Source organism: Mobula birostris, chromosome 2, assembly GCF_030028105.1.
Source record: "Mobula birostris isolate sMobBir1 chromosome 2, sMobBir1.hap1, whole genome shotgun sequence".
Lineage (NCBI taxonomy): Eukaryota > Metazoa > Chordata > Chondrichthyes > Myliobatiformes > Myliobatidae > Mobula > Mobula birostris.
In genome coordinates, this window is record NC_092371.1 from 89,979,842 (window position 1) to 89,999,777 (window position 19,936).

General features: G+C 43.3%; 1 protein-coding gene across 1 annotated transcript in view; it reads left to right on the forward strand.

Annotated features, from left to right (window-relative positions):
• Nucleotides 1-19,936, forward strand: part of chd6 (chromodomain helicase DNA binding protein 6) — a 363,558-nt gene that overhangs the window by 13,265 nt on the left and 330,357 nt on the right. The window lies entirely within an intron of this gene.

Genomic DNA, 19,936 nt, shown 5'->3' on the forward strand with positions numbered 1-19,936 from the left:
CTTTTACTTACATCATTGCAACACATCATCTAGCTTGTTATGTGTTATGACCTTGCTGTGTGCTACTGTGGTTTCATTGTCTTGTTTCATTTCATTCCCATGTCATTTGTCCCTCCCTAATGATATCTCTCCTGCCACTTACACCTGTCCCTACACCTCACTACTATTCAGGGCCCCAAAAGTGCTTCCAAATGAGGTGACACTTCACCTGCAAATGCAGTGTTGTCTACTCTATCCGGTGCTTCTTGGTGTCGCCTCCTCTACATCTGTGAAGCATGGCCAAGATTGAAGGACTTTGTTGAGTATCTTCACTCACTCCGTTCACAAAAAGTGGGATTTCCTGGTTCACTTCACTTCGACTTGCCATTCCCATTCTGACTTAACATTGAAGCAAGGATGTGACGCTGAGGCTTTATAAGGCAGTGGTCCCCAACCACTGGGCCGCGGACTGGTACCGGGCTGCAAAGCATGTGCTACTGGGCCGCGAGGAAACTATATGATTCAGCTACACTTTTCCTCATTCCCTGTCACGCACTGTTGAACTTGAACATAGGGTTGCCAACTGTCCCGTATTTGCTGGGACTTTTCAGACACCACCGTGAGAGAGTCCAGTTCCATCTGCACAACATCACTGGCCTTACGAATGAGTTTGTTGATTCTGTTGGTGTCTGCTACCCTCAGCCTGCTGCCCCAGCACACAACAGCAAACATGATAGCACTGGCCACCACAGACTCGTAGAACATCCTCAGCATCGTCTGGCAGATGTTAAACGACCTCAGTCTCCTCAGGAAATAGAGACGGCTCTGACTCTTCTTGTAAACAGCCTCAGTGTTCTTCGACCAGTCCAGTTTATTGTCAATTCGTATCCCCAGGTATTTGTAATCCTCCACCATGTCCACACTGACCCCCTGGATGGAAACGGGTAACCGGTACCTTAGCTCTCCTCGGGTCTACCACCAGCTCCTTAGTCTTTTTCACATTAAGCTGCAGATAATTCTGCTCACACCATGTGACAAAGTTTCCTACTGTAGCCCTGTACTCAGCCTCATCTCCCTTGCTGATGCATCCAACAATGGCAGAGTCATCCGAAAACTTCTGAAGATGACAAGACTGTGTGCAGTGGTTGAAGTCCGAGGTGTAAATGGTGAAGAGAAAGGGAGACAAGACAGTCCCCTGTGGAGCCCCAGTGCTGCTGATCACTCTGTCGGACACAGTGTTGCAAGCACACGTACTGTGGTCTGCCAGTCAGGTAATCAAGAATCCATGACACCAGGAAAGCATCCACCTGCATCGCTATCAGCTTCTCCCCCAGCAGAGCAGGACGGTTGGTGTCGAACGCACTGGAGAAGTCAAAAAACATGACCCTCACAGTGCTCGCTGGCTTGTCCAGGTGGGCGTAGACACGGTTCAGCAGGTAGACGATGGCATCCTCAACTCCTAGTCAGGGCTGGTAGGCGAACTGGAGGGGAACTAAGTGTGGCCTGACCATAGGCCGGAGCAGCTCCAGGACAAGTCTCTCCAGGGTCTTCATGATGTGGGAGGTCAATGCCACCGGTCTGTAGTCATTGAGGCCGCTGGGGCGCGGCGTCTTCAGCACAGGGACGAGGCAGGATGTCTTCCACAATACAGGAACCCTCCGGAGCCTCAGGCTCAGGTTGAAGACATGGTGAAATACTCCACATAGCTGAGGGTCACAGGCTTTGAGCACCCTGGTACTGACACCATCCGGTCCTGCAGCCTTGCTTGGGTTGAGACGTTTCAGCTGTCTTCTCACCTGTTCAGCTGTGAAGCCCACCGTGGTGGTTTCATGTGTGGAAGGGGTATAGTCATGAGAGCAGGGTGGGGGACTGTGAGGAGGAGTAGGAGGGGAGAGTGGAATATGTGTTGGTTGGGGGCCGAAAACAGATGACTCGTGTGGGGGATGGGCAGGGGCCACAATGTCACATCTGTTAAAGAACAGGTTAAGTTCATTGGCCCTGTCCACACTACCTTCCACTCCTCTGTTGCTAGTTTGCTGGAACCCAGTGATGGTCCTCATCCCCCTCCAGACCTCTCTCATGTTGTTCTGCTGGAGTTTCCACTCAAGCCAAATGAAACCTTTCATGCCAAAATGGCGTAAAGCGAAGAAGCAAATACCATTAAGTTGTATGGGAAAAATTTTTGGGCGTTCCCAGACCTAAAAAATAACCTACCAAATCATACCAAATAACACATAAAACCTAAAATAACTCTAACATATAGTAAAAGCAGGAATGATATGATAAATACATAGCCTATATAAAGTAGAAATAATGTATGTACAGTGTAGTCGGGAAGATTAAGCCAAAACCGATATTTGGAAAAAAAATTGGCATGTACGTGCATGCGCATGTCACACATGCGCATACAGGTGCCCACACAAGGCTTCATGGTCATGATAGTCTTTCTTGGGGTAAACACAAGTGTTCCATCAACACACAGGAAAAATGCTGGTGAACGCAGCAGGCCAGGCAGCATCTATAGGAAGAGGTACAGTTGACGTTTCGGGCCGGGACCCTTCGTCAGGATTTGACTGCTGCTTTTGTCCCTTATTTGGGAGTGAGAAAGTTAGCAACCCTAACTGTAAAAGATATGCTGAGGTGAGTTTAACCCTACCTGAACACGCCCCCCCCCCCCCACCTCCGGTCGGCTGGTCCGCAAGAATATTTTCAATATGAAACCGGTCTGCGGTGCGAAGAAAGGTTGGGGACCCCCGCTATAAGGTATTGGTCAGATCACGGTTGAAGTATTGTGAGCAGTTTTGTGCCCCTTATCTAATAAAGTAATTGCTAGCATTGGAGAGGGACCAGTGGAGGTTCATGAGAAGAATCCTGGGAATTAAAAGGATTTGGGGAATTAGAAGTATTTGATGGGTCTGGGCCTGTACTCACTGGAGTTTAGAAGAATGAGGAGGAATCTCATTGAATATTGGAAGGCCTAGATTGAGATGATGTTTCCAATAGTGGGTGAGTCTAGGACCAGAAGAGACATTCTCAGAATACAAGGATGCTCCTTTAGAACGGATATGAGAGGGAATTTCTTTATCCAGAGGGTGTTGAATCTGTGGAATTCATTGCTGTAGACAGCTGTGGTGCCCACATCATTTGGTATATTTTAAAGCAGAAATTGATAGGTTCTTGATTAGTTAGGGCATCAAAGATTGTGGCTGAATTCTGCTTCTGTATTTTATGGTCTTGTGTCAATGTATGGCCTCATCTACTGCCATGATGAGGTCACATTCAGGTTGGAGGAGCGACACCTTGTATTCTGACTGGGTAGCTTCCAACCTGATGGTTTGAATTTCGATTTCACTAACTTCCAGTAACTTCTCCCTCCCTCTTCTCTTTCTATTTCAAATTCTGATTCCCATTTTACTACTTCTCTTCTCCTCACCTGCCCAACACCTCCCTCTGGTGTTCTTCCCTTTCTTGCATGGTCCATTGTCTGCTCTTATTAGATTCCTTCTTCAGCACTTTATCTCTCTCAACTATCACTTCCCAGCTTCTTATTTCACCTGCCTCCCCCACCTACCCACTTTCAATCTCATTTGGTCTCATCTGCCATCTGTCAGCTTGTCCTCCTTCCCATCCCCGCATCATTTTCCAGTCCCGATGAAGGATTTAGCCCGAAATGTTGACAGTTTATTCCCTTGCAGCATTGTTCCTCCAGCATTGTGTGTGTGTGTGTTTTCACTATCTGGACGATGTTTTGGGATGCCCTGCTCTAGAGATGAAAGGCTTGTTTGGGTGTGTGGAGCAGGTCTGATTTTCTTTTCTGGCCTTGTACTAGTTTCTGACTCTTATCAATAAAGGCATCAGGAGGCTGGAATGCAAATTCTCAGGGTTTCTATTCAGCAGTAACACTTAGGCTTTTATTACATGGCAATAAAGTGTAATGAAAATCCTGTCACTATAATCTGATAACACAAAGCCCAAATTTGCACAATTTTTTCAGTGGAATTCTGGAGTTAATACTTTTACAAAAAGTTAAACCACAGTTGACGAGAAGGCAGAGGAAACACCAACTGAGAATCGCAGTGCAGAAGGAGGCCCTCTGCCTATCAATAACCATCTCCACGTGTGAGCAACCTTGCTAGTGCCATTAACCACGTGGCTGTGAAAATACTTTCCTGTCGGATGATACCCAACTTTCTATTTGAGTGCAAAAGTTAAATCTGCCTCTATTATTACCTGTGGCAGTACATTCCATTTTCTTGAAATTTGCTGTGATTTTTCTCTTTAAAAAATCTCTTGTGTTCTATTTGCTTCTTTTGTCAGTTACCTTCATTGTGTGTACTTGTTCTTCAGCCATCTACCAGCAGCAGTGATTTCTTTCCAGCTTCACCAGACCACCTACGTAACTGAAGTCTGGAATTTTTGCACCCTTTCTAAAACTTTTATATCTCACCAAGTGTTCGGCACCTAGAACAGGACTCAATGCTCCAGTTGTGGCCAAATCAATGTATTAAACATTTATTGTAATTTCCTTGTTGAACTCGTGTCCAAGATCCTTTTTTAATAACTTTCTCAACCTGTCTTTCCACAGCCAATGAACTGTGCACATGCTCTCTGTCCTCTTACACACTTGGGCATCATGCCCTCAAATTTATATTGTCTTTTCCATTCTTTCTGCAAAATGTAACACTTTAGATTTCTCAGCATTGAATTTCTGCTTCCACCAGCCCGTTGACATCTCCTTGAGGTCTGCCACAATCTTCCTCATTGCATTTTGCTTCTGAATTTTATGTCATCGGCAGATTTAGGAATTGATAAATTTCAAAATTCAATGTAAACTTATTATCAAAGTACATATATTTCACCATATGCTATTCTGAAGTTCATTTTCTTGTAGGCGTACGCAGTAAATAGGACCAGTTGGCATAGCCTCAGAGTAGAGGGACATTCATTTAGAACAAAGATGAGGAGGAAGTTCTTGCCAGAGGGTGGTGAATCTCTGGAATTTATTGCCACAGATGGCTGCGGAGGCCAAGTCATTGGGTATACTTATTTAATTTATTTAGAGGTACTTTGAGCCAAACCACCCAGTGATCCTGAACAATCCCAATTTAGTCCTAACCCAATCATGGGATAATTTTACAATGACCTATTAACCTACCCAGTATGTCTTTGGACTGTGGGTGGAAAGCGGAGCACCCGGAGAAAACCCACACATTCCATGGGGAGAATGTACAGACGTTCCTTACAGGACACTGGAATTGAACTCTGATCTCTGCTCTGAGCTAATCGCTCACTACTGTGGTGCCCATTTTTGATTTAAAGCAGAGGTTCATAGGTTCTTGATTCGTAAGGTCATTGAGGGCATCAGAGATTGAGGTGATGGCAAGTGAATGGGGTTGATAATAAATCAGCCATGATGGAATGGTAGAAAAAACTGGATGGGCTGAATGGCCCAATTCTGCTTGTGTCCTGTGGTTTTATGGTTTAAATACAAAGAAACACAGTAGAATCAATGAAAAACTGCATACGAGACAACCAATGTAGGACAGACAACAAACTGCAAATACAATACAAAACGAAGAGAAAAACACCAAGCTAGTAAATAAATAAACAAACAAACAAGCAATAACTATAGAGAACATGAGTTGTAGGGTCCTTGAAAGTGAGCCCATAGGTTGTGGGAACAATTCAGTGTTAGGGTGAGTGAGGTTGCGGGAAGTTAATGCCTGTAGGTTAAGGGGTAATAACTGTTCCTGAATCTGATGTGTGCGTCCTGAGGTTCCTGATGGAAGCTGTGAGAAGAGAGTATGTTCTAGATGGTGGGGGTCCTTAATGATGCACAACCAAATCCAATCCATTAATACTGTAATATGAAAAGCATGATCCAAATACCACTCCTGAAGAAATGCACTGTACACTTTCATGCTAGCTCAGGTAAACAGCCTTTCCTGCAATGCTCTGTTTCCTGTCTCACAGCCAATTTTCCATCCACACTGCTACATCCTGTTTCATTCCATGATCTTCAGTCATGATGGTGATTCCATCACATTGCACTTTATCATATGCCTTTTGGATCCTATGCATACAAGATCAACTGCAAGTACTTCATTGTCTCTCTTTGTACTTCAAGAAAACAATGTGGGTTCAATTGCAATATTTATGAGAAGTTCAGATCAGTGCATAGATGGGAGGGGTATGAAGTACGGTGATGCAGGTGCAGGTTGATGGAACCCAGGCAGATAACAGTTTCGCACAGACTAGATAGGCTGAAGGTTCTGTTTTTGTGCTATAGTGTTCCATGACTATATTTTTAATTGGACGTGATTTACCTTAAACAAATGCATGTTGGCTTTCTCTGATCGATTCCCACTTCTCAAAGTGACAACCATTTCTGTTCTTGATTATAGAACATGGTTAGGCCCTTTGGCCCATCATTCCTGTGCCAACTATGATGCTAAATTGAAGTACTGCAGGTGGTCCATATTCTTCCATCCCCACCTGCTCATGTGCCTGTTTAAATGCCTCTTGAATATTGATATTGCAAGTGCTTCCACCAGCACCTCTGGAGTACCTCCTGGGCACCTGTGTGTAAACAAGAAAAAAAACTTACTGCACAAATCTTTGAACCGTCCCCTTCTTGCCTTAAAGTTGTGGCCCCTAGTATTTGATATCTCCACCCTGGTGAAAAAGACACTACCTTCCTACCCTATCTGTGGACTCAGGCTTCCTACCCTACCTCTGCCTCTCATAATTTTATTAACTTCTATAGCTTCACCCCTCTGTTTCAGACACTCCAGTTCAAATTTGTCCAGTCACTCCAGATATACCATTTCTGCTCCCTCCTAAGCCTCCACATCAATCCTGTAATGCAGCGGTCCCCAACCACTGGGCCGCGGACCGGCCCGCGAGGAAACGATATGATCTGGCGATATGAGTCAGCTGCACCTTTCCTCATTCCTTGTCACGTACACTGTTGAGCTTGAATGCACGCGAGGTCATTACCCATGCGTCATCCATGTCAACGGGGGAAGAAGATCAACTCCTCGAGCTTGCAAATGACGGTGGGCTGAAAAGTATGTTTGATATAACATCTGTGCCGGCATTCCAGATCAAAGTCAAGGCTAAATATACTGAGGTAGCCACAAAAGCACTGAAAACGTTGCTTCCATTTCAAACATATCTCTGCAATGAATGCAACGAAAATGAAATTGCGGAATAGATTGGATGTAAGGAACGCCCTTCGAGTATCGCTGTCTTCCGTCACCCCTCGATAGGACCGTCTTGTTGCAGGGAAATAAGCCCAAGGCTCCCACTGATTCAGCGATATTGGTGTGTTGCAATGATTTTATATGTTCATACGGGGAAAATATGCGGTGTGTTTAGTATCCAAACATTATTTAAAATGTTACGATGCTATTGACTTACAAGTGCCTTATATAACCATATAACAATTACAGCATGGAAACAGGCCACCTCTGCCCTTCTAGTCCTTGCTGAATGCTACTCTCACCTAGTCCCACCAACCTGCACTCAGCCCATAACCCTCCATTCCTTTCCTGTCCATATACCTATCCAATTTTTCTTTAAATGATAATATCGAACCTGCCTCTACCACTTCTACTGGAAGTTCGTTCAACACTTACTTCAAGCTCCCCTGTCCTCCCCTGATAATTGACTTATCACTATATTCATGCGAGGAAAATAATATTAAATTCATTAGATAAACCCTTTTTATAAATGAAATTGAGTGTATTAGCTACTTAACACCTATATTCCGGTCGTGATTAACACCCCCGAACAGAATCACCAGAAACGATTTGTAGAAAAAAATGGGCACGTACATGCATGCGCACTGGTGCCCGCGCAAGGCTTCACGGTCATTGTAGTCTTTCTCGGGGTAAACAACGTTTTTGACTGCTACTCTTGTCCGTTGGCAACCCTACCCCCCCCCCCCCCCCCCCGGGTCGGCGGGTCTGCAAGAATATTGTCAATATTAAACTGGTCCGCAGTGCAAAAAAGGTTGGGGACCCCTGCTGTAATGCAGTGATCAGAGTGCCTATAATATTAACTGTATAAAGTTTTATTTAACGGTATCACGATTTCCCAGCTTTCATATGCTTAACATTTCAACCACCTATCTAATTGTGTTGTCATGTTCAGGGAGGTGTGGATTTGTGCCTCTAGATCTCTCTGTACACCGATCCTGCCATTTACTGTATACTCACCATATGTATTTGACCCCCAAAGTGCAACTCCTCATTCCTGTCTGGATTAAACTCCATCTGTAATTTCTCGACCCATATTTCTAGCTGATTGTTCCTAGAATTTTCTCAACACTAAGATTAAACTCGTCTGTTGTACAGGGATAAAACACACTATCCCTTCTTTTTGAATGAAGGTTTAATATTCCTGTTTTCCACAGCTTGAATGCCTCTCCTGAATCTGTAGATGTTTGGAAGGTTATGCCTGGGGCCTCTGTAGTTCCTCCTTCCTTTAGCAGCCAGAATGCTTCTTGTTTGACCTCTTTGTGCTTTCTGTTATCAGTTTGATTCTCACATGATTTCACAGAGGATGCACCGGTTGTCACCTTGTAGAATTCCATAAAATCCAGAATTGTTTTCTCAGGTTGGAAGATAGCAAATGTAACCAATCATTTTGGAAAGGAGGGAGAAAGTAAATAGGGAGCTGTAGACCTGTGACCCTGACTCAGTGGATAGGAAAGCCATAGGAATGTATTACCAAGGAAGTGGTAATAAGCCATTTGAAAATAGTAGAATAATCAGTATCAACTTTGATCTTTTTTGAAAGCTGTTGTTGAATTTTTTTAAGATTAGAGCTAGGAAGAGAAACGAGAGGAGAGAGTTGGTGGGCTTTAGGAAATTTATAAGGTTTCACATGAGATTATTAACCAAAATTAGAGCAAATGGTAATGGGAGTGGTGTACTGGCACGGATTGCACATTGAATTTGCGGAATTCTGCAGATGTTAGAAATCCACAGAAATGTACAGAAAATGCTGGAGAAACTCAGCAGGTCAGCCAGCATCAATGCAGAGGAATAAAGAGTCGATGTTTTAAGCCAAGACCCTTCAGGTTGATTAAAGGATGGAGAGCAAAATACCAGCAAAGGGACATTTTTGGGTTTGGAGGCTGTGAATAATGAGATGCCAAGGGGGTTCAAAATGTATTTGAGATTCGACATAGAACAGTCCCTTCTTCCCAACAAGCTGCACTGCCCAACAACCCACCTATTTAACTCTAGCCTAATCACAGGACAATTTACAATTAAACAACTAACGTACTGTGGGAGGAAACCCATGTGGTCCAGACTACGTGAAACAACAGGGACATTATAGACAAATGAGAGGCCATACACTTTTTTTTTATATAGTGAGAGATCTGCCCCCCAAATCTTGCCTCTTGCCTGACTGTGTCTCTTGTCACACACTTCCTTGTTTTCCTTGTTGCTGTACGTCTGCCGACTATGTCAGGGAATCTTCTGTGATCACCGGTGAGGACCGATGGTCCTCATTTTAACTTTTATGTGAAATGGAAGCTCTGTCACTCCCTCAGTACTAAAATGTCGAATTGTGCTTGTTAATGGGCAAATGAGTGACGTGATTTCAGGGCATACTGAAGAAGTTCAGCTGTGTGTCTGTACTTATCCACAATGAACAGCTGCATGTTAGATTCGTAGAAGTAATCTGCAAACTGATCATAAACCGTGGGCCATTCTCCTCCAGCACATTGCAGCTACCTTGTTCACTGCACTCAACTGTCTGTTTCACCCAATTTGCAAAGCTGTTTCAGACCATAAGACACAGGAACAGAATTGGGCTATTTGGTCCATGGAGTCTGCCCTGCCATTCTATCATGGCTGATTTGTTATCCCTCTCAACCCTATTCTCATGTCTTCTCTCTAACTTTTGACAGTCTGACTAATCAAGAACCTATCAACCTCTGTTTTAAATATACCCATTGACTTGGCTTCCACCCTTGTCTGTGGCAGTGATTTCTACAGATTCAGTATCCTCTGACTAAAGAGCTTGCCTGCTGTTGTCCTGATAGATCTCACTCTTTGGGTGCAAAAACAGAAATAAAACCAGAAAATGCTGAAAACACTCAGCAGGGCAGGCAGCATCTGTAGGAGGAGAAGGAAATAACACTTCAGGTTCAGAATCCTTCAGAAATGGGAAAGAGAAACAGGTTATTTTTCCATGGCAGAGAGGGTGAAGGAGGGGTGGGAAGTACAAAGAGAATCTCTCTCTGATAGGGTAAGACCAAAAGGGTTAATTTGGGGGTGGCATTTTAAGCTGCTTTGTCAGTGCAGTGTGTCGTAAATGGCAAAGTTAAGGGACAGAATAAACAAACAGATACGAAACATCAAACCAAAATGATGACAGGCAGAACCAGACAATTCTGAAAGAGATAAAGAGTGAGCTACCTAAAGTCAGAAAATCCAATATTGAGTCCAGAAGGTTGCAGTTTGTCCAGGTGGAAGATGAAATGTTCGTTGATGTAACAACAGTGCAGGAAGCCACAGACTGAGGTCAGAGTGGGATAAAGAATTAAAATGGCAGCAATAGAAAAACTCAGGATCATTTATGTGGACTTGAGCGCAGGTACCTTGTAAAGTTATCATACGAAGCATAATCAGGGTAGCTGTGGGAGACCATGTGGTTTCTTAACTGTGAGTGAAACCCCATTGTTAACATTGACTGTCATGCATTAGATTGGAGGAAGTGCAGGAGCTGCACTGAAAGCACTGTTCGGATCGGATCTCTAGGAAGCAAGAAGAGGAGAAGGGTGGGTGCAAGAGAAAATGAAGAATTCAGGTATTGGATAGATGTAGCTAGGCCAACCTCCAATGCCATGTTCAGGTTTGCTGACAATACCACACCTGTGGGTGAATCAAAGGTTGTGACGAATCAGCATGTAAGGGAGAGATTAAAAATCTGGCTGAGTGGTGCCACAACAACAACCTCTCACTCAATGTCAGCAAGTCCTGGGAGGTCCAGGCGGTGGTCCTTGTTGGGGAACAGGTGGAGAGGGTCAGCGACTTTGGATTCCTTGGGCTCAGCCACAAGTCCACAGCAATTGCCATCTTATTGGCTCTTCACTCAACCCTGGAACATCTGGACAGTAAAGGTACATACATCGGGATGCTCTTTGACTTCAGGAAGAGATAACCAGAGGTGAATGGACCAGTCCTCATCAGAGGATAAGAGGTGGAGAGGGTTAGCAACTTTAAATTCGTTGGGTGTTATCATTCCAGAGGACCTGTCCTGGATCCAGCATACAAGTGTAATTATGAAGAAAGACAGCAGAACCTCCACTTCCTTAGGAGTTTGCGAAGATTCAGCATGACTCTAAAATTCTGACAAACTTCTGTACAATGGTGCTAGAAAGTGTATGAACCCTAACCCTTCAGATTTTTCTCTATTCCTGCATAAATACGTCCTAAAATGTGATCAGATCTTCATGTAAGTTCTAAAACTACATAAAGAGAACCTGATTAAATAAATAACCAAAAAAACATTATTGTTCATATATTTATTGGGAAAAAATGATCCAACATTACACGTATTTGTTGGAAAAAGTATGTCAACCTTTGCTTTCAGTAACTTGTGTGACCCCCTCCTTGTACAGCAATAACTTTGACCAAATGTTTCTGGTAACTTGATCAGTCTGCACATTGGCTTGTAGAAATTTTAGGCCATTACTCCTTACAAAACTGCTTCAACTCTGGGATGTTGGGGCCAGCTGGTGGCGCCATGACATCAGCGCTGGACTCTGGAATGGAGGTTCCCGGGTTCGAACCCAGTCGGGTCCACTCCCGAGTACGCTTTCCATCCGTGTCAGGTTGAGTGTTGAGATTGCAACTCGACCTTGTAAAATAAAGGGGAAAATACTGCAAAATGTCTGTGTGAGGAGTGGTGCACCACACAGTGTCTGTCTCTCGCTCTCGCTCCGTGCCTTGTAAAGGCAGGAAAAAGACATTGTCCTGCCAACATAGCACGCAGACACACATGCGCAGACGCACACGCACGCATGTACACGCCAAAAAAAAAATCTCTGGGATGTTGGTTGGCTTCCTTTCATGAACTGCTTGCTTCAGGTGCTTCTACAACATGTCTAAAGGATTAAGGTTAGCACGTTGACTTGGCCATTCCAAAATACAAATTTTCTTTTAAAGCATTCCGTTGTTGATTTCTTCTTGCCTTTCGGATCATTGTCTTGTTGCATTATCCAGCTTTTATTAGGCTTCAGGTGACGGACTTCTGCCCTGACATTCTCCTGTAAAATATCTTGATACAATTTTGAATTCATTGTTCCCTTAATGATTGCAAGCTGTTCAGGCCCTGAGGCAGCAAAGCAGCTCCAAACCACGATGCTTCTTCCACCATGCTTCATAAGACCACAAGACAAGGAGCAGAATTAGACCATCTGGCCCATCGAGTCTCCTCTGCCATTCAATCATGGCCGATCCTTTTTTCCATCTCCTCCTCAGTCCCAGTTCCCAGCCTTCTCCCTGTACCTTTTGATGCCATGTCCAATCAAGAATCTTAACAATCTCAGCCTTAAATATACCCAACGACTTGGCCTCCATGTGGCAGCAAATTCCATAAATTCACCACCCTTTGGCTAGAGAAATTTCTCTGCATCTCTGTTTTGAAAGGGCACCCCTCTATCCTGAGGCTGTGCCATCTTGTCCTAGATTCCCCTGCTATCTACTCTGTCTAGGCCTTTCAGCATTTGAAAGATTTCAATGAGATCCCTCCTCATTGCTCAGACCCAGATCAATCAAATTTTCCTCTTTGATAACCCTTTCATTCCTGGAATCATCCTTGTGAATCTCCTCTGGACCCTCTCCAATGCCAGCACATCTTTTCTCAGAAGAGGGGCCCAAAACTGTTCATGATACTCAAGGTGAGGCCTCACCAGTGCTTTATAAAGCCTCAGCATCACATCCTTGCTGTTGCTCTTGCTCTTAACTTGGTAAACAGCCTCATATGTGGCACCTTGTCAGAGGCCTCTAGAAGTCCAAATATACAATATCCACTGCATCCCCTTTATCTATTCTACTTGTAATCTCCTCCAAGAATTCCAAAAGGTTCGTCAGGCAGGATTTTCCCTGAGGGAAACCATGCTGACTTTGTCCTATCTTGTCCTGTGTCACCAAGTACTCCATCACCTCATCCTTAACAATTGACTCACATCTTCCCAACCACTGAGGTCAGGCTAACTGGTTGATTTCCTTTCTGCTGCCTTTCTGCTTTCTCAAAGAGTGGAGTAACATTTGCAATTCCAATGATTTTTAAAAGATCATTTCTAATGTCACCACAGTCTCTAACACTACCTCTTTCAGAACTCTAGGGTGCAGTTCCTCTAGTCCGAGTGAATTGTGTACCTTTAGGTCTTTCAGCTTCACAGTTGGGATGAGGTTTTGGTGTTGGTGTGCAGTGCCCTTTTTTTCCTCTGAACACAGCAGTGTACATTTCTGCCAAAAAGTTAATTCTGTGTCATTGTCCCAGAAAGCATTGTAGAACATCCAGGTGGTCTTTTGCAAACTTGAGACATGCAACAATTTGTTTGTTTTGTGTGTTTTTTTTTGGAAAACAGTGGTTTCCTTTGTGGTGTCCTTCCATGAACACATGAATTTAGCAACTTCTAGAGATTTCTGCAGGTCTTTTGCTGTAATCCTTGGGTTCTTTTTTGCCGCCTTCAGCATTGCACGTTGTGCTGTTGGTGTGATCTTTGCAGGATGCCCCCCTAGCGAGAGTAGCAACAGTATTGAGATTCTTGCGTTTGTAGACAATTTCTCTTACTGTGGAGTGATGAACACTCAGATCGGTAGAAATGCTTTTGTTGCTTTTTCCCTCTTCATGCATCTCTGCAATTCTTCTAAGGTCCTCTGAAAGTTGTTTTGATTGAGGCATGGTGCACATAAGCAGATTTTTTTCTTGAAGAGCAGCCTCTGTCAGTAACCGGACTTTGTTCAAAGGTGCAATTCAATGTCAGAAATGTATACAATATACATCCTGGAATGCTTTTCCTTCGCGTCTTTTTGATAGGGCAGGACACTTCTCCAACCCACACCTCAAAACTCATCTCATTGATTGGAACATCTGACTCCAAAAAGCTTTTATAGAAGGCATTACCCCAAAGGTTCACATACTTTTCCCATTGCCAGCTTGGTATCAGCTCATCCCTCTGCAATTGGACCTTGGACTTCCTGACAAACAGGCCCCAATCAGTTAAGTTAGACAACCTCTTCTCTTCCACTTTCACCCTGAACACCGGTGTGCCTCAAGGCTGTGTGCTGAGCCCTCTTTTGTACTCCCTTTTCACCAATGACTCTATTACTGTAGATGGTTCTAACTCCGTAATCAAGTTTGCAGATGACACCACTGTGGTTGGCCTGATCAGAGGGGATGATGAGACTGCCTACAGGGACGAGGTCCAGCACCTGGCCGCGTGGTGTGCCGACAACAACCTGGCCCTTAACACCCAGAAGACCAAGGAGATCATTGTAGACTTCAGGCATGCTAGGAGCCACACTCACGTCTCCATCTACATCAACGGAGCTGTAGTGGAGTGTGTATCAAGCTTCAGATTCCTTGGTGTCCACATTTCTGAGGATTTCACCAGGTCCCTGAACTCCTCCAGCCTGATCAAAAAGGCGCAACAGCGCCTTTATTTCCTGCGGAGTGTCAAGAAAGCTCACCTCTGTCCCAGGATACCTGCGGACTTTTACCACTGTACCATTGAGAGCATACACACCAACTGCATTTCAGTGTGGTATGGCAATTGTCCCGTATTGGACCGCAAAGCACTCCAGCGTGTGGTGAAAACTGCCCAGCGGATTATCGGCACCCAGTTGCCTACCATGGAGAACACCTACTGTAAAAGCTGCCTGGGCAGGGTGAAAAGCATTATCAAGGATGCATCTCACCCCAACCATGGACTTTTTACTCTCCTCTCATCTGGTAGGCGCTACAGGAGCTTCCGCTCCCCCACCAGCAGGCACAGGAAGAGCTTCTTCCCTGGGGCTGTGACCCTGCTGAACCTCACATCACAGCGCTAAGCAGCATTGCACCCATATTGTACTGTCTCAGTACTTTTATATTTGTGTGCTGTAGCACTTACTTCTTATTCGCAGTTATTTTGTAAATAACACTATTCTTTGCATTTCTGGTCAGATGCTAACTGCATTTTATTGGCTTTGTATCTGTACTCGGTACAATGACAATAAAGTTGAATCTAATCTAAATACATTTGTATCATTTTTCTCAATAAATGAACAAGTATAATTTTTTTGGTGTTATTTATTTAATTGGGTTCTCTTTATCTAGATTTAGGACTTGCATGAACATCTGATCATATTTTAGGTAATATTTCTGCAGAAATAGAGAAAATTCTACAGGGTTCACAAACTTTGTAGCACCAATGTAAATGTGTGCTAGAGAGCCTGGTTTGAAAACACCAATGCCCTTAAATGGAAAATCCTACCGAAGGTAGTGGATATGGCCTCGTCCTCTACGGGTAATGTCCTCCCAGCATAGAGCACTGGTTTCACTTGTCTCAGTCCTGAACTGGCTCTGTGAATGTGGTCTCTAAGAGACTCTGCGTTTAATGTTCTGTGTGTTATTTGTATACTTTTTTATTGTTTGCATAATTTGTGCTTTTTTCACACGGGTGTTTGATGGTCTTTGTTGTCTGGGGCTTTTTATTGGGTTCTATTGTGTTTCTTTTGTGGCTGCCTGCAAGAAGACGAATCTTAAAGTTGTATATAGTATACAAACTTTGATAATATACTTTGACCTGTGACTTTTTCCTGGTGCTTAGAATAAGGTGAGATATAATAGATGTATACAAACTTATGAGGGTTATAGATAGGGTAAGTACAAGCAGCTTTTTCCATGGAGGTTGGGCATGATATTTAAAACCTTGACAAACTTCTGTAGACATGGGATGGAGAGTATATTGGCTGGCTGCATCACAGCCTGGTATTGAAATACCAATACCCTTGAATGTAAAAACCTATAAAAGGTAGTGAATACATGCTGGTTCATCATGGATAAAGCTCTTCGACGAGTACATCTACATGCAGCGTTGTCGCAGGAAAGCAGCATCCAATGGGGCAATTTTTCCCCATTTTTCTTTACAAAACCGCTCAAGCTGTGTCAGATTGCACGGGGATGATAAGTGAATAGCCCTTGTCAAGTCCAGCCACAAATTCTGAATTGTGTTGAGGTCTGGACTCTGACTTGTCCTCTCCAAGACACTTACACCACTAGGTTCAGGAACAGTTATTAGCCTTCAGACACGGGTTCGTGAACCAAAGGGGATAACTTCATTCTGCTATCACTGAAATACAGTACCTATGAAAAGTATTTGCCCCTCCTTGGAAGTTTTCATGTTTTATTGTATTGAATCACAGTAGATTTAATTTGGCTTTTTTGACACTGATTAACAGAAGAGACTTTCATGTCGAAGTGAAAACACATCTCTACAAATTGGTCTAAATTTATTACAATTATTAAGAACACTATAATTGATTGCATAATAACTCGGCACCCCCCCCGCCCCAAAGTTAGTATTTAGTTGATGCACCTTTGGTAGCAAATGTAACCTTGAGTCTGTATGGATAGATCTCTATAAGCTTTGCACATTGCAATTTTTCCCCATTTTTCTTTACAAAACCGCTCAAGCTGTGTCAGATTGCACGGGGATGATAAGTGAATAGCCCTTGTCAAGTCCAGCCACAAATTCTGAATTGTATTGTGGTCTGGACTCTGACTTGTCCTCTCCAAGACATTAAACCTTTGTTGTTTTTAAGCCATTGTTGTGTAGCTTTGGCTTTATGCTTGGGGTCATTGTCTTGCTGGAAAACAAATCTCCTTCGAAGTGGCAGTTCTCTTGTAGACTGCATCAGGATTTCCCTGTATTTTATTGCATTCATTTTACTCTGCACCTTCACCAGCCTTCCAGGGCTGCTGCAGTGAAGCATCCCCACAGCACAATGCAACCACCACCAACACATTAGGGATGCTGTATTTTTGATGATGTGCGATTTATGACAAACATAGCATTTAGTCTGATGGCCAAAAAGCTAAAATTTTGTTTCATCAGATCTTAGAGCCTCCTTACAGCTGACTTCAGAGTCTCACACATGCCTTCTGGCAAACTCTAACTGAGATTTCATTTGAGTTTTTTTTCCCAACAGTGGCTTTCTCTTTGTCACTCTCCCATAAGGCTGTGACTGGTGAAGCACCTGGGCAACAGTAGTTGTATGCACAGTCTCTTCCATCTCAGCCACTGAAGCTTGTAACTTCTCCAGAGTTGTCATAGGTCTCTTGGTGGCCTCTCTCACTAGTCCCCTTCTTGCATGGTCACTCAGTTTTTGAGGATGGGCTGCTCTAGGCAGATTTACAGCTGTGCCACATTCATTCCATTTCTTGATAATAGATGATAGACAGTAGACAATAGGTGCAGGAGTAGGCCATTCGGCCCTTCGAGCCAGCACCGCCATTCACTGTGATCATGGCTGATCATCCACTATCAGTATCCAGTTCCTGCCCTATCCCCATAACCTTTGATTCCACTATCTTTAAGAGCTCTATCCATCTCTTTTTTGAAAGCATCCAGAGACTTGGCCTCCACAGCCTTCTGGGGCAGAGCATTCCATATATCCACCACTCTCTGGGTGAAAAAGTTTTTCCTCAACTCCGTTCTAAATGGCCTACCCCTCATTCTTAAACTGTGGCCTCTGGTTCTGGACTCACCCATCAGTGGGATGATTGACTCCAACTATACTCCAAGGGATATTCAGTGACTTGGAAATTTTCTTGTATCCATCTCCTGACTTGTGCTTTTCAAAAACCTTTTCATGGAGTTGCTTGGAGTGTTCTTTTGTCTTCATGGTGTAGCTTTTGCCAGGATACTGACTCACCAGAAGTTAGGCCTTCCAGATACAGATGTATTTTTACTACAATCAATTGAAACACCTTGACTGCACACAGGTGATCTCCATTTAACTAATTATGTGACTTCTGAAACCAGTTGGCTGCACCAGTGATGATTTGGTGTGTCATATTAAAGGGGGGGGGGGGGGGCGAATACTTATGCAATCAGTTTTTTTTTGTTTTATATTTGTAATTAGATCACTTTGTAGAAATCTGCTTTCACTTTTGACACAAAGTAGTCGTTTTCTGTTGATCAATGTCAAAAAAGCCAAATTAAATCCACTGTGATTCAGTGTTATAAGACAAAAAAAATGAAAACTTCCAGAGCAGGGAGTGAATTCTTTGTATAGGCACGGTATTCCCACAACCTATGGATTCACTTCCAGGGACTCTTCATCTCATGACCTTGATGCATACTGTTTATTGTTATTATTTTGAATTTGTGCAGTTTGTTGCCTTTTTCACACTGGTTGAACATCGAGGTTGGTGAGGTCTTTCATGGATTCTATTATGGTTATTATCCTATTATGGATTTATTGAGTATGCCTGGAAGAAAATGAATCTCAGGGTTGTACATGGTTGCATATATGTACTTTGATAATAAATTTACTTAGAACTTTGAAGTGTAATTATGAAGAATGCTTGGCAGTGCCTCTACTTCCTTAGGAGTTTACGAAGATTTGGCATGACATCTAAAATTTTGACAAACTTCTGTAGATGTGTGCTGGAGAGTATATTGAGTGGCTGTATCACAGCCAGGTATGGAAACACAGATGTTCTTGAACGGAAAATCCAACATAATGTAGTGGGTACAGCCCAGTAAAACTCTCCCTACCAGTGAGCACATCTATACGGAAGCAGCATCCACCATCATGCTCTCTTCTCACTGCCGCCATGAGAAAAAAGACACGGGAGCCTCAGTACTCTCACCAACAGGTTCAGGAACAGTTACTACCCTTCAACCATCAGGCTCTTGAACCAGTGGGGATAACTTCACTCAGCTTCACTTGCCCTATCACTGAACTGTTCCCACAACCTATAGGCTCGCTTTCAAGGACTCTTTATCTCATGTTCTTGATATTTATTATTGCTGTTTCTTTCTTTTTGTATTTGTTGTGTTTTGCACGCTGGTTGTATGCCCAGTTGGTGTGATCTTTCAATTGAATTGAATTGACTTTATTACTTACATCTTTCAAATACATGAGGGGTAAAAATCTTTACGTTATGTCTCCGTTTACATGTGCAATTTGCAATTTATAGTAATTTATAATAAATAGTATTACAATAGGACAGTCAGTATAACATAGAAATACACCCTATCCTCGTTATATGCGGGGGATACGTTCCTTGAAGTTGACGCATAATGTGAATAATTATTTAAATGGAGAAAATAGGGATGTGTTCCAGAGGGCTTCCTAAATATGTTTTATTTGTAATTTATTCACATTTTCATACCAATACAACACAAAAGCAGTACTACAAGACAATATTTGTATTGTATCAATTTAAGGTAATATTCAGTGTAATAAATCATAGAAAGTTAACATCCTTTGGTGTACAGTACTCACCAACAGTGACAGGTGTGTTCGCTCCGGGAAATGAGTGGTTGTTGTGGTGTTGGGCAGCTTTACACAGATAAGGTGGATGGTTGTGGTCGTCAGGATCATATCAAGCACAGCAAGGGGTGAAGGAAGACTCACAGAACTCTTAGAACTGCCGGCAGCAGAAGATTACAGTGATTTGAATAAGGTGGTGAGGGTTGTTTGCTTGGCAGCATTTTGTTTTTCATCATAAATTTGCTTGTAGGGAAGAAGGGTTGACGGCAGGGAACAACTGAAATGCTGACTCCGTTCTAAACCTGGGTCCATGTCCATCCCCATTTGTGCCAAGTGTTCTGATTTCCACCATTCTCTCACCGTTGGTAAACTCTCAGAATTTTCCAAATCGTCTTTTGCTCGCAGCATCTGAGGGATAGTTTGCCATAAAAATAAAT